The following is a 14170-nucleotide window of genomic DNA, read 5'->3' as shown; positions in this document are numbered from 1 at the left end:
ATATATATATATATATATATATATATATATATATATATATATATATATATATATATATATATATATATATATATATATATATATATATACATACATATATGTATATATATACATACATACATATATATATATATATATATATATATATATATATATATATATATATATATATATATATATATATATATATATATATATACACACACTTTTGACAAATACATTGGATTACTTGCGGGAGAGAGAGGGAGAGGGGAAGTAGGCTATTTCGGATGCGGTTCTAACTCGATCTACGGTAACCTAACCTTGGTCACCTTTTACATGAAACCTAACTGCTATTTCCAGAACCTTCCTAGATCGAGTTCTGGTAGCGTGGGTGGCTGTGCCTAAGGGCGTCATAGTTTCCAACTAGATAAAAATGCCAAGATGCAAATCAAGGGGGTTTCAGGCAACTCTCAGATACACATCAACGCACCCACGAGACGACTTCCCAGCTAGCTCCGCCTACCTATTGTCCCCGAAATAAAAAAAAAGATAACATCCTCTCACCGGGAATCGTGAAGTTTCGAAAGCACATGTCACAAAACATTCTCTCTCTAACATGACACAATATTTCATGAAATATAAAAGAACATCACCTAAGCCCCTATTCATATCATGCACGAATCCTACAATACTTTCAAATAGAGAACGTAAGACCTTGTGGCAAACATACGTGAAATAAAAAGTTATTTCTTAAAAATCGCGTAAAATATACACATTTTAACTTGAATAAAGAATAAAATGATATTCACGACAAAAGTCTTACGTAATTTACACAAAATACTTTTATCCACATGAGAGGGGCTCATTTTATGGGCTGGGAATCACCTCTTCAATGCACATATGAAAACATTATATAGAATATAAATAAAAACCTGAATTAGTCATTGTATTTACTCTACACTAAACCAGCTTTGTAGGAATATATATATATATATATATATATATATATATATATATATATATATATATATATATATACATATATATATATATATATATATATATATATATATATATATATATATATATATATATATGTATGTATGTTATGATTATGCTGAAAAAAAATGCATAAAGTGCCAGAGATAATAATCAACTATTGTAAAGCATGAAATTTGCCCGCAATACACATAGATGAAAATTTATTATCCTAGCAATGTCTTACTCATGTGCGCATTTGGTAGATGTAGCGTATATATCGCTGGATTTAAGGGAAGGGGTCATTACTACTTATCTAGGAAATACGATGATTATGTCCTAATAATCCACAGTGTTGAAGGTAATTCCCACTAAAAAGTTCGTTCTTATGCATATGCAACTAATCTCTACATAAACATCCTATGAGGCTCGTATTTCTCTTTTAGGTCATTTAAATATTTTGAATTTTTATGTTATAGTTATGCTGAAAAATGTATCAACTACCAGATAATTATATATTATGCTTACAACGTCTTATTCGTGTGGAGACATTTGGTATTTGTAGCATATAAATTTCTGTATTTGAGAAAAAGGCCTCAGCACTGCTCAGGAAATAACCTTGAAATATAGTGATTATGTTATTATGATCTCAAGTAGTTGGGGAAATTACTGATAAAGTATATTCAACCAATCTCTAAAAAAAAAAAAAAATAAGTCAATATCTCAAAAAATGAGATTTTCCGAGAAATTTTGCTGCTAGTTAGGGGTATTTGTCCGTTTGTCTTTTGTTCAGCTAAAATTGGAAATTTTCTTTTCTATGAGATGAGAGCCTTGAAAATTTTTGGGGTAACGCTTTCAGAACTGTTACATTTTTTTTTTTTTTTTTTTGCAGAGCCCTTAATATGATTATGGCGTAAGCCTTTTTGGCCACAATAGCACAATAGAAGTTATGTAGAATAACGCTCTAGTAGATAGCCTTAGAGTTAAAAGATACATTTGATTAACATCTTCATATCTAATTCATATGTTTTCAGCCTAGTTCGTTGTCTTAAACTTTGTTTTTCAGCAAAAAAATGCATAATTTTCTAGATTTTTTAAACAATCTGTTTCGGTTTCAAGGGCACTCAAAATCTGATGGCCTCCCATTCATCCAATATTCTAAATAAATTTTCCAAAATTGGTGAAAAGTCTCCTCAACTATTCTTCTTACAAAATATCACTTGAAATGTGCGCTGACATGCCAAAAATAACTCTGAAAAAAACAATAAACAATATCTATCTATCATTCCCTCAGCCATAGACTAATGAATACTGGGGCGCATTTTCGCTTGTTGATAAAATCAATTACACCCGCCAGCACAAGCCTCAACCAGACTCACGAGATTTGGCAAAGGCTGCTTCACCATTGTGTGATGTCATTGAGAAACAACTTAATTTGGCCACCCGGTCTGTTAACAATCCGTTAACCACGTGAAAATGCATTCGGGGGGCGAACACAACGTATATTTGAGCATTTTTTTTTCTATATATTTGGCTGATGTAAACAAATAAGATGTAGCCGATAACGAGGACCAGTCATCAGCAATTATAGAATGATATTAGTTCGAACTATATGAACAAAGTAACCAGCAAAACAGCAACGAATTTGGAATTTTTCCTTTATGGAAAAACTAGACTGTGTCTGCCTTGAGAGGAGGTAGCTAAAAATAGAACACGCTAGGTATTTTTGGTCAGAGCTCTTAGTTATGGTAAAGAATATTACAGAGTAAATTCATCTAAACAATATCACTAATAAATAGAATGTCACGTAGTAAATTCGTCTATACAAAATCTTCATTATATGATATAAGCACGTGAAATATATTGGACTACAAAGTATTGTTTAAATTTAGGTATTTAAACTAAACTGTTTGTAATATACTATGCAGGAAGGAATAAAATATCTAAATAAAATAATAAGCTGAAAATAACTAGATAAAATTGATGAAAGGAAGGAAAGTAAATTGAAGGGATCTTATATCAAAATTTAAAGTAGTGACATAGTGTTAATTTACGAACATGCAAGGTTGCATAAAAGAGAGAGAGAGAGAGAGAGAGAGAGAGAGAGAGAGAGAGAGAGAGAGAGAGAGAGAGAGAGAGAGAGAGAGAGAGAGAGTTTTAGTCATTTTATTCTTATTTTCTTCACATGAAAGTCCATCATTTCTTTTCCGGCGTCATCTTCTCCTCTCATTAAGGCTTCATTTGAAATAATCATGATATAAGCTGAGGATTCTAACCAGAGGCAATGATATTCACTCTATATTAATCTTTAGAGTTAGTATATAAAATGTGTCTAACATATCTATCGATAATATATCCAGGGTCCTTAAAAACAATGTCTTCGTAAATTCGGTTTCCCGTAAAAATTCACATCTTAATTAGTAAATATCTGTAAAACTTTTAATATCTATTCTAAAGAAAATACTTAAAGTATCAAAATTCCCTATGTATATTGAACATGAACTTGAAAGCAATTTATGACTAGTTAATGGAACACCATGGACCTTTGATTCTGACGGCTTTAAATATGCGTGCGAAAGACCAAAGAACCAGGAATGCATATTCCGAGAACATGTAATGGGAATTCTTATTCCAAGCTTGGATTTGCAATCCTGCTTGCACAAAGGTAACGGGGCTAAATCTAAATCAACATGTTGATGGTAAATCTCAAGTTTTCTGTGCTAGTACGGACATGGATTTTAGTAAGATCTTTAATGTCATCGTCAATGTTATTATGAATGTCAGTGAACTAGGATGAAAGGTTTGAGAGTCTTTTTATGTCTCTATGAGGTCAGAGAGAGAGAGAGAGAGAGAGAGAGAGAGAGAGAGAGAGAGAGAGAGAGAGAGAGAGGTAAGATCAAACAATACTGTATATTTTAAATTGAGCATGAAAATTAGAAAAAAAAAAATCTAATTTCACCATCGCAAAAGTGATTTTAAAAGTTTCCAACAAGTAACAGATATTCAACTGATTGCTGTATTTCGTAACCTGGCGTTAGAAATGCATTGTAGGTAGGTGTAATTGTGATTCTTATAGTCAATATTATGGATAATTCTGTTGTTGTTATTATTATTATTATTATTATTATTATTATTATTATTATTATTATTATTATTATTATTATTATGTGGTTTTTGTTAACATAATACAGCCAAACGAAACTACTTGTTTATAAGTAAGGTATAAAATTATGAAGATTCAGAAGCCCTGGTGTTTGGATGGGCATCCATTCGGCCGGTGTTTTCTTAACAATTCATCCCTTGGGAAGACGTACAGGAAGATATTTTCACCTCTTGTATTCGAGCACTCCGCTGCAACACTCCTGCGAGGCATTGCAATGCATAAAATCTCAAACAATCTATACAAATTCACTTATCCAACATGAAAAGTCTTCTGTTCTGGCAAACCTAGATTAATTACATCCCTTCTCGCCGAAGTCTCTTCATCATATCACAGGCCAAAACGGAACTGCACATTTATGGTGGTAAAATAAATCGTGAAAAGCCCGGCAATGAAGGTCCGATACAAAATAATGCGACAGTTGGTCAACACCAAACCCAATCGCTTTGTTTATGTTGTGGTAGTTCTTTTTGATAGAAAAAAGTTGCATTCACCATGCCAGCCCACTTTTAATATGTAATAATTTACATTGGGAGTAAATATAAACAAAGGTTTCCCTTATCCCTAAAATTTTGGTTCTACCAAATATGTCTAAATAGCAGTACTTCAACGTTAATTGAGAGAGGAGAATTATTTTCATGTCCTTGATTAGATTTTTCTATGTCAAGAAATTCATTGGAACCATTTCTGGCTTCATTAAGGTTGCCATAATCTGTGTATTTTCAAAATGGCATAATTTATGTGTAGGAAGACAAGACAAGTCTGACAACATAATCAAATATGAGTATGGTAGATAATGATTATGTTCTAGAAATAAATCTCTGAAATACAGTATCTAGGTATATAAACCGAACAGATAACCATATCAGAGGGACTGTTTAACAGCTACCAGTACTACGGGATGTATGGTATCTTGACCTATATTCCATTTTTGCTATTAAACGTCTGGATTTTTACAGGTGCTGAGAGATGCTCTTTTCCATCTACAGAATTTGACACATTTGGCTGCACTAGTCCTATAAGTACAATTTAACTTGATGCACTTGGTGCAGGACCAGATGCAATTCCAGTGTTTCCTATGATGTGTCTATCAGCAGGTCTAGGCACTCCATCTTATGCTTGGGTATAAGATCTTACTTCTCCCAGTATAACATAATACATAGATCGTGATAAAATGCAAGAAACCAATCTCAATCTTGAAGAAACTGGCTTTCCGTGGATGCCAGGATCAACCAATCATGTGAATACATCAGCAGACGTATCTCTTTTCAAGTGGGCCTAAGCACCTGCCAAGGTGAACACACAAGTGAATGACTTCGGAGCTATACACAGTCTGAAGCATAGAGTCTTAAACTGACACACCCTATCATAGAGGGAATAAATGTACTCTCAGGTCTATCAAAAGTATGAAGTGTCACTCTCAGACCAAAGACACCACAGACCATACTGTCTCCATTCAGAAATGGGTTTGACAAACAAACTTGTTCAGAGGAGAGAGGTTGATAGCCAATTTCCAGTCCACAGTCGCTGTCTCCACCATGAACAGCAGACTGTAGAAGCCCCCTGACTCGTCTCGAATGTTTACGAGCATGTTCTTCTCCATCATCCCTTTCACCTATGTCCACAAGGTCAGAACTTTAATTGATGTTGACTGCTCCAATGGGAACTCGTTTGGAACTAGAGAAAGGGGGACCAGTGGTCCAGGAATGGTAGCAAGTAACCGTCCTGATAGACACTCACCACTCAAGACTTAGCCTCGTGTCTCTGCCAAGTCACCTAATGGCGAGACAAGCAACTTCCTACTCTTGGTAGCAGGATAGGGGGAATGCCTGCTTGAGCGTTTCCCTCTCCCTCTCCTTTTCCCATTGCCACCTTTCCTAAAAGGAACGAGTTGGGGTGCTCAAAAAGGCAGTGCATACAAAGCATCTTTTTGGGAGGAGGTGTCAGGACCTGCAGGCTGTGGTCTTCGAGTGGGCACAGGACCCTTGAAAAAGGCAGCACAGTGGATCAGAGAATTCTATGAAGCAGTCCTACATGATTCCAACTCTGCTTGCACCCAATTCTCTGCCTCGAGAAAAGGGGTACCTCAAGGCCAAGACCACCTAGTTTTGAGAAGCAAAAAAATATTGCATTCCATCTCTTCAAAAGCCAGTTAGCCAACAGGTTTGCTGGCTGGAGGTCAAGGAAGATGATTGCCATCCCACCAGACAGCACAAGGCTCTTTTACTTCTCCATAGCCTCTGGGATTGACGACCTCGTCGACTTTGTGGAATACATAACTGCTCGTGACCACGAATTGAGCCAAGAAAGATCATGGAGGGAGCCCTAAGCCAAAGCTTGAATGGCAGCCGACTCAGAGACCAAAAAGTATTTGCCTTCCACATTAGGTCGTTCCAACTAGATTCCCCCATCAGATTGCATAGTGTAAGGTCAATCTGCAGAGCTGCTGATGTAGCGTTTGCTGGCGTGTAGAACATCCAATACCTAGAGAAGTGGGGTGTTCAGGATCTTGCTTGATCTGCTGAAATGAAGTAAACTCTTAGACCACAGATACGATCATCCACTCGGCTCAGGGCCAAATCCACGAGATCCAACCAAGGTAACTCAAACCGAGGGTTCTGATCCTTGAAGAACATCAAAGATCTGATCAATGTCAGAATTCTCCTTCAAAGGTCATGCCACATTAGCCTCCCCCAGGCTAATGCATTTAAAAATTAGTACAAGGACCTTCAGAAAGGAATGCTCTTATTTGCGGTAGTCTGCCTCAGTAGATCCCAGACAGCGGTCCGAGGTCCTCGAGACATCCTACCCCTGAACACCCTCGTTCCTTGCCAATGCCGAGGATGAGGCAGCATGTTCCAGAGACTCAGCTCTTTCACCCACCGTACAAAAATGAGTATTTTGTTCAAAGGACAACATCAGGAACGTAATCAGGGGCTAACCAAGGCCTGGGAATGCCAACGGCAAGGGACCCAGTAGAACCAGAAATGTACCAAGTACTTCCCTTCCTGCAAGTGGAGGAGGAGGGGCAACCATGACCATGTGCTCCGAAACATAGTCTGCAAGGCACTCACCCTCATCTTCTTAGCCAATAAAATTTAGATGCGCTCGAGATACGGTCTCTATTGGTGCCATCTTATCTACCAAACCAAGAGACCACTCATTGGTAGAGGAAGTGGCAGGCATCCAGCATCCAAGACGAAAGGGAAAAGAGGTCGCTGAAGCTTATCCATCAACCTTAGAACAGGAAGTGTACAGGACCCTACACCTCTGTCCCAGCTGGCTATCAGGGTAACCAGGGCTGCAGGGGCAGCTGGAACCTGAGCCATGGCAGAGGGAAAGGACACAAGGTCCTAGCTGCCAGGTGGTCTCACAAGGAGATCTTTCCCTGTGAGAACAGCTGGCCTTACCGGACTTCTTTACCCTCTTCCTCTTCATCTGAGATGAAGAGTTGGAATCCAAGTCAGAGAACGAAGAGGAGGATGCCAAGGAGGAGGAAGAGAATGATGAGGAAGAACAGCATGAACATTGCATCCTTATCCCAGCTATTGGCCCTTACTCTGCATGCAGAGCAGTTGAGGTCTGAGCAACACATGGTGCTCCAATAAAAGTCACAGCACTGGGTCATAATGTCGCAGAGGAAGGGTGCACTTACAAGGCACAGTGACCATACAACGAGTGAGGCCAGAGGCACAATCACTAACACTGTGGAAGTAGGAATGGGCCCTGGGCACAAGGGTCGGAGCAATGGAAATGGGGTGGGAAATACAGGCACCGGGTCAGGGATTGGGGTGACACCAAGGATAGGGGAAAAACTTTTCTTTGCATTACCCTTACCTTTATTCTAAACATTACAGGACTATCAGGCCATGGCTACTGACTCCGGCACCATACCTGCCAGGTAAGGGGCTACCTTACCAGACTTACTCTTCTTAACTAAGGGAATCACAGGGTTCCCTGACAAGAGGGGAACCATCACGTCCTTCACAACTGACGTCCTTGTGGACACTTGGGAAAAAGACAAATGCACAAAGGGTATCAGTGGAGCGATAGCCTTAGCTACCAACTCCCTCAATAAAGTCATAGAGGGCCTACCTGAATGACCAAAGAATGCCCTTAGGTAAAGTTCATCATCAGCAGTCTGCACAGTCTCAAAAGAAGTCTCCATCCACTTAAAAGGATCGGCAAACACAAAGTGTTCCCCACATACCAGCAAAACCTGAAAACCCAGCCAATGCAGATCCAAGTCCTCCTGAAACTTGGAGCATACTTCCCGGGGACCGATCCAGGGGCGTATACACAGGTGCAGCAGCTACATTAACATCCCTCAAGGAGACAGAAACGGTGAAAGACTTCCCCAGAGTCTTCTTGGGCGTTGCCCAGTCCGACCCTGACAAATCCTTCAGTCGCTTCTTTCCCATCAGGCCACATGCCTAACATTGTACCAGAGCCTGCGACCTTTATTTGGTGTATGAGGAGTAAGAATAAACAGCCATCATTTGTCTCTGCCTACACATACACCGAATAGTCTGGTCTATTATTTCCATATTCTCCTCTGTCCTCATACATCTGACAATACTGAGATTACCAAACAATTCTTCTTCACTCAGGGGGTTAACTACTGCAATCTTATTGTTCAGTAGCTACTCTCCTCTTGGTGAGGGTAGAAGAGACTCTTTAGCTATGGGAACTAGCTCTTCTAGGAGAAGGAGACTCTTGGGTAGTGCCATAGCCTCTTTACCATGGCCTTCCATTGCCTTGGAATAGAGTTCTCTTGCTTAAGGGTACACTCGTGCATGCTGTTCTCTCTTATTTTCTCTCCTAGTTACTTTAATTTTTCATAGTTCACATATGAAAGGTCTAACTTAATATTGTTTCTGTTCTTAGTATATTTAATTTTTATTATTTATTAATCGTCTTGTGGTTTTTCATTTCCTTATTTCCCAACCTCACTGGGCTATGTTTCCATCTTGGAGCCCTTGGGCATATAGCTTCTTGTTTTTCTAATTAGGGTTATATCTTAGCCTTTAATAATAATAATAATAATAATAATAATAATAATAATAATAATAATAGTTAATGGACGAAGGATTGTATAATGTATATGAGCAGATGTCTATATGTGTATCATATTTAGATATATTATGTATATATTGTATATTTATATACATTATATATCTTCATCATCATCATTAGTCATTACTAGTCCATGGCAGGAAAAAAGCCACAAACACTTTCTGAAGTTTACATAGATTATCTGCAAGAATGCTTTATACCTACATCTTGGAAAAACTTTATCATTATACTAATTCACAAAAAGGGAGACACAAAAGAACTGAAATTTGACACCCAATAAGTTTACTCCCAATAATATATGAAATATTTTCATAGATCATATTATGCTGAATAATAAGACAAATAGACTTTAATTAACCAAGAGATCAGGCAGGCTTGAGAAGTAGGTATTCACCAGCAAACCATATCCATGTAATTAACCAGCTAATGCAAAAATAAAGTATGACAACCCACTATGTACGGCATTTATAGACAATGAAAAAGCTGATTCTAAACAATGTTGATTGGAATAATACACTCTTTACAAAAAATAAATGTTTTCTATATAAATTAAAAAATTTTGAAAAGAATCTACATAAATAAAATGACTCATTCGAAAATAATTAGGACTGAAAAAACTTAGATTAGGACAAGAATATTACGATCTGAAAACTATATATTATCTTGACTTGAACTATTATATATGAATAAACCTTAAACTAAGGCAAAAGAAATACTGCAAAGAAAATTATACAAAAGCTTGAAATTAAATCTGAATAATACAATATATAGATGTGACACTTAATGAAAAATAAATAACCAGATCACAATACCTAATACCTAACCTTTCTACAGGGTCAGTTACAAAAAGTTTACACATTACCAACACTCACCCTAATACAATGAATTCAAAATCACTGTTTCGTCTTACGTATCTTTTCGCCACACGATTTGCTTTGGCGCACAGAGTCACTTAGGAGAGGACACTATACGTACTAAACAGTTTTAAAACAATACTCTGAGCTGCATACAAGAGAGAGAGGGGAAGTTGTCTATCTTAAGGCTGCAATTCTCTATCTCTATATGTCTCTAACCCTAGTGTCACCTTTTTATATGAAATCTAACTGCTTCCAGAAACTTCCCAACAAACTGGGAGGCGTAGTGGGCCAGGCTAAAGGCGTGTCAGAGTTACCAAGTATCGCTCTCCCGAACGCTACTCACGCCGCGCCAGACGGCTCTCTCAGTCAGCTACCTCTGCCCACATTAATAAAAAAAAAAGATAACATCCTATCACTAGGGCCTTCACGAAATTTCCAAACCACAAGTACAGAATTTTCCAAAGCACATGTGACTGAGCATTCTCTCTCAAACAATGCACAATACCTAATAAAATATTAAACAACATTACCTAAGCTCTTTTTCATATCATGTGTGATCACATAACCATCTCAAACAGATTAGGTAAGACTTCGTAAAATAAAAAAGTCAATTCTTAAAAATAAAGTAAATTTATATTATACTAACTTGAATAAAGAATGCAATGAAATTCACGACCAAAGTCTTACGTAATTTACATAAAATACATACTACTACATGAGAGGAGTTCATTTTATGGGCTGGCTATTCTCTTTGCAATGCACAAATAAAATATAAATAAAAATCTTTATTAAACTACTGTATTTACTATACACTAGACCACCTTCGTAAGAGTATATATATATATATATATATATATATATATATATATATATATATATATATGTATGTATATATGTATATATAAATATATATATATATATATATATATATATATATATATATATATATATATATATATATGTATGTATATATACACATTATACTATGGTTCCGTGTCTGGGAACCAAAAGTATAATATTATATATATAACGATTGGCAAGCTGTACAGCCTTTCGAGTTCCAAACTCACCTGTTTTATTTTACATTAAATCTGTTACACTTGAAAATATTAATGCCCAAGCTCTAAGACAGTTATATAGCTCCCAGACAGCAATATATAAAACATTGAATATCCATAGGTCTCTTAAGTACACTCAAAACAAAACTGGGTAATTATTATTACGATCTATTTAAAACCACCTCTTACTCCGATTCTTTAACAGGATACATTCTTTACAGATATTGCTATATATTATATACAGATTACAACACTTTGAAAATAATTTACATGAAACAAATAAATCACTCGAAATATTAAGTCTGAACAAAACTTAGATGAAGACAAAAATGTTACGATCTGAAAATTATGTAATCACTTAACTTAAAATAAGTATCTGAATAACCTTAGACTAAGACAAAAGAAATAATACTAATGAAATTCATACAATCACTTGTTTCACTTAAAATTAAGTTTTATACACTATTTAATTAGTCTTAATACTCAATGGATATAGTTAACCAGATAATGATACAAATACCTTTCAGATTACTGCAGGGCCAGTTACAAAAACTCTAAGGGAATTTTCATAAAGACTCACTATGTTTACAAAAACTCGTCACACCAAAACTTTGAGACTTTACTGAACACTTTTAAAACAATATGCTGAGAGGGCTGTGAGAGAGAGAGAGGGGGATATGGTTATGACTTAAGGCTGAAATTCCATCCATGATCTATGCATCCCTGGTGTCGCTATTTGTATGAAACTTAGATACTTCCAGAAATTTCTAATAGATCTGAAAGCGTGGGGATTGGCCTAAGGGCGTAAGGTTGCCCTTTGTCCTCAAAATAAAATAAAATTAAATCTAACACTAGGGTTTTCGAGAATATTCCAAAGCACATGGCACAAAATAGTTGCATATTTTCTCTCAAACATGACACAATACCTCATAAAAATATATAAAAAAAAGAAATTTACATAAGCCCTTGTTCCTATCTCCTATGTTCACATAACACTCTCAAACAATTTACATACGACTTTGTAACAAAAATACATGAAATAAAAAGTTGATTCTCAAAAATAACGTAAATTTACATATACTGACTTCAATAAAGAATGCAATGAAATTAACGATGAAAGTCTTATGTAATTTACATATAAAACCTATGTCTACACAAGAGGAACTCATCTTACAGGCTAGCTATTGACCTCTTCAATTCACAAATGAAAACATAAATGAAATAATTAATAAGCTACTGCATTTACTCTACACTAGACCAGCTTCATAAGAATATATATATATATATATATATATATATATATATATATATATATATATATATATATATATATATGTGTGTGTGTATATACATGTATATATATATATATATATATATATATATATATATACAGTATATATATACAGTATATATATATATATATATATATATATATATATATATATATATATATATATATACTGTATATATATATATATATATATATATATATATATATGAATATATATATATATGTATATATGTGTATATATGTAAATATCGATATATATATATATATATATATATATATATATATATATATATATATATATATATTTATATATATATATATATATGTATATACATATATATATATATATATATATATATATATATATATACACATATACATATATATATATATATAAATATATATCCGTATATATGTACATATATATATATATATATATATATATATATATATATATATATATATAAAATCATTCACATATAAATAATCGGAGTCATTTAGCACTACTTTATATTATTAGAAATTAAATAAAGCTAAAATCACAAATAGAAAATAAAATCGAACTGTGCTTAGAATATACTTACATTAGTGTGAGACGATATATGATTGCGTTCTTAACTGAATTCCACTTAATATATTGGCAAAACATTTTACTGCATGAGAAGAACCAGGTGTTTTAGCTATGAGAAAAGACATGCAGTATCTTCGACTTTTTCCTTGCTCTTTTTTTCTGAATGATAACATTTCCCTGAAATTGCTGTATTCGTATTGAATGGAAACTTTTATGTAAATCTAAAATACGAGGAACAAAATCATTATTAAAACTAGAGAAATAAAATATATTAAGAAATACAATTCAAAATTTATGTAATATTAATAGTTTTATAAAAATTAATTGAGTATTTCAAAACAATTTTGTAATGATTCCAAGTATTAAACAAATACTATGAACGGTAAAATTATAATGTTGAACATTTCGCCAAAAAATTTGAAATTTAATTCTAAAAAAAATTGCAAAAAGTCAGAAGCAAATAATATATTCGTAAAATAACTGTCATCGATGAAATGTAGCCATTGCGCAAAAGGAAAACTTTATAAATAAAAAAAAAATTAAAAATATTACAATTTTTTGATTGATAAGACCATTTTTCCTCAAAACCTTTGCTCTTTCTGATACGCTTTTATCTGGCATAAGTTATGATATTCTCGTTACATTTATGAATTTGCTGTAGTCAGAGTACGGAAGTAAATTTCTATTAAAGGAACGTATTGTCGAAAACAAAGAAATTACTTTGAATATGACGTATTGTAGTTTGAAAAGAATGATGATAAAAGTTTTTTTTTTTATTGATTTTTATGATGAATAAAACTGGATTATGCCCTGACTGTACGATTTTATGATGTTCCTTTCAAACCAACGATGATTAACCTCAATTCCCATCTGTCTGACACTATATCAACAATCATTTTTATTTGAAATTCAATTAAACGCCGCTATTTTGTACATAGATTTATCAAACGAAACGCAGTTCTACATAAATATTAGGAAACGCAAAGATGAACATAATGTTTACTCAAATTTTCTTTATCTTCCTAAATCCATGACCATTAAGAGCGAAGTAGTCGTTAGTACCAGACAACCCCACCTATTGCCACCTCTTTAATGTAGGCTGCATAATTATGATTACCATTCTCCGGATACCATCCTTTCTTCGATTACAAAAAGGACTGCAGGGGCGTGTGAGTGGGTTAGAGGTCGGTTGAGAGT

The 14170-nt window shown here is 34.5% G+C and overlaps 1 protein-coding gene across 2 annotated transcripts in view; it reads right to left on the bottom strand.

Moving 5' to 3' along the window:
• Window positions 1–13038, bottom strand: part of LOC137627705 (lymphocyte antigen 75-like) — a 54477-nt gene extending 41439 nt beyond the window's left edge. For both annotated transcript variants that reach the window (XM_068358944.1, XM_068358945.1), the window contains exon 1: window positions 12987–13038. The gene's annotated coding sequence lies outside the window, so the exon portion shown is untranslated. The remainder of the gene's footprint in view (window positions 1–12986) is intronic.
• Window positions 13039–14170: the final 1132 nt, after the last annotated feature.

The sequence above is a fragment of the Palaemon carinicauda genome, chromosome 35 (genome assembly GCF_036898095.1).
Source record: "Palaemon carinicauda isolate YSFRI2023 chromosome 35, ASM3689809v2, whole genome shotgun sequence".
NCBI classification, from domain to species: domain Eukaryota; kingdom Metazoa; phylum Arthropoda; class Malacostraca; order Decapoda; family Palaemonidae; genus Palaemon; species Palaemon carinicauda.
This window is presented reverse-complemented; position numbering and strand designations above follow the sequence as displayed.